This window comes from Schistocerca serialis, chromosome 3, assembly GCF_023864345.2.
Source record: "Schistocerca serialis cubense isolate TAMUIC-IGC-003099 chromosome 3, iqSchSeri2.2, whole genome shotgun sequence".
In the NCBI taxonomy this organism is placed as follows: domain Eukaryota; kingdom Metazoa; phylum Arthropoda; class Insecta; order Orthoptera; family Acrididae; genus Schistocerca; species Schistocerca serialis.
This window is the reverse complement of record NC_064640.1, coordinates 501,577,630-501,580,010: the sequence shown is the minus strand read 5'-3', so window position 1 is coordinate 501,580,010 and position 2,381 is coordinate 501,577,630.

Sequence of the window (2,381 nt, the reverse complement as noted above, 5' to 3'; positions counted from 1 at the left end):
CTGAGGGTGGTAGAAATATTACTCCTACGACCAATGTAGATAAAAGCTCCTTTCCCCTGTCTTTATTTTATTTGATTAATATGTGGAGACAAAAACAGCGGTGGTCGTAGCACACTGATGCCCCCTCCGAACCTGAGTATTGTGCGGTTTCGTTCCCTGTGATTCTAGCAAAGCCAATCACTATCCTTAACAAGTAGTAGGGGACGCTTTACTAGTTCTTTATTAGACACGATTTCTTCAGGCTGTTATGAGTCGAGTATTCTGCGTCTTTTGCCCTCCAGGACTTCGCACTGGGAGATCATAGGTGTTGCTGTTTCACATCCTCACAGCATAGTCTACACTTGGAGGCTTCTTCCTCCATCCACATCATGTGTTGATGTTTCCTGGAGTTCCCACGGCCAGTCATGAGTCCTGCCATGATTTTAATCTGTTTCTTGTTCAATTTTGGGATTACAGAACTTCTCTTGATACATGGCTTTGGCATCATTAGCTTTCCATGTTTCTTATTTCTGGATCGTAGACCAACATTATACGTGATGTCTCTTGTTCCAGCTACGTAGTTTTGATTTTACACTAGCCTTCGTTATGTTAGGACAGGTTCCATTTCAATAAATGGAGTAGTCACTTCTGTCCTGCCCAGACTATCAGCTTATTAATTGCCACTAATTCTTGAGTGATCAGGGATCCACAGCAGGATTCTCTATTGCTTTCCCCTAGTCCCTCAAGAGCTTCACGGCATTATGCAACGATCTTTGATCTCACTAATAGGGCTGACAGAGATTTCACAGTTGCTTGTCTGTCTGAATAAATGTAGATTCTATAGTCCTAGTAGCATCTACGAAAATTCTTTTCCACTCACACTCTGATAGCGAATATTTCCGCCAGGAATACTGTGGCCATCTTCCCTAGAGAGACTGCTCTATTTAGTCCAGGATGTTCCCCGCACTCTCCGGCTCTGGTGCCTTGATCTGTTTTTGACCATTCAGTAAACGAAGCTAAGTCTCCTGAGCAGCGTCGTGGTTCGTTCTTCCACTGCACCCTTCGTCCAAATGTTACACAGATACGTTTATTGAGACAGCAGGAAGTTATTTTATGATCAGCTGGCATTCACCCTACCATCCCTATATGTACCACACTCACTATATTGGTGTGGGATTCTGAATATCCTAAAGCAATCCAGTTATTTCATGTTTTTAATCTACATGCAGCAGAGGGTGTGCCGCTGATTTTGCCTGTTATAGTTAAGCTGGCCACTCTCTGCACATTTCCAAATTCCTTAACGGCCACCTTTTCTTCTACTTTATTGATCATGCTGTTGCGCCATACATCATCATAGGTCTTACACATTGGTGCATATCCATTACATGCTTCTGGGATTTGGATCCCAGTTTTTACCACAGGCCTCTCTAGAGCTCATATTACTTTTTGCCTAGGAAAATATATCCTTCACACGAGGGGTCCCTCATTGATTCGTGTCCATGGTTACTCCTAGATACTTCACTAGCCCTTTATTGGTAGAGTTTCATCGAGGATCTTGAGATTGCAGTATGTGTGCTGGACTTGCTGCCTCATAAAGGGCACTGCTACAGTTCTCAGGGACCGATGACTTTGCTGTTTGTACGCTCCCTCAAACCAGCCAACCAACCAACAGTTTTCATAGGAGTAACCCATAGATTCTAATTTATGCACCGATTTCAATAATGTCTAGAACACACTGCGCACTTGCTCTTAGAGTACTGGCAAATTTACCAAGTATCACTATGACTAAATCATCTGCATATCTTTGGCAAAAGTAGCCTCTAGTACACCATACTTCAGTGAGGTCATTCACCACTAGATTCCACAGTAGTGGATACAAAAACCTCTCTTTGTGGACACTCCTAGTAGTGTTTATCGACATTTCTTCATTCATCTCGGTGGCTTTTACCTTTATTCTACCTAGCATGGACTTAATCCACCTGGATATGGTGGTCTGAGTTTCAGTCTCTTCTTCAGCTCTAACCATTCATTGGAACGTTGTGTTGTTAAAAGCCACATCGATATCCAGGAACGTGCAGAGAGCTGTTTCCTGGTACTGTAGAGCTTTCTCCTCGTTCCCAATAAGTTGGTGAAGTGCTATTTCACTTAATTTAAGTGGCTGATATGCCTGTTGGTTTACGTATAGGGAAACCTCAGTTAAGTTTTTCTCCCTGTAGTTCACATAAACAGTTCTTCTAATGCCTTTGCAAGAAAGGAGGGTAGACTGATTGGTCCCATGTTCTTAGCCTTGGTGTTATTAGTTCTCGTTGGCTTCAGAATGGAAACAACCTTCACTGTCCTCCAAGCGTAAGGAATGATTACTGCTGCTAGCCTGATCCTAAACAGGCAACACAGGGATCAAA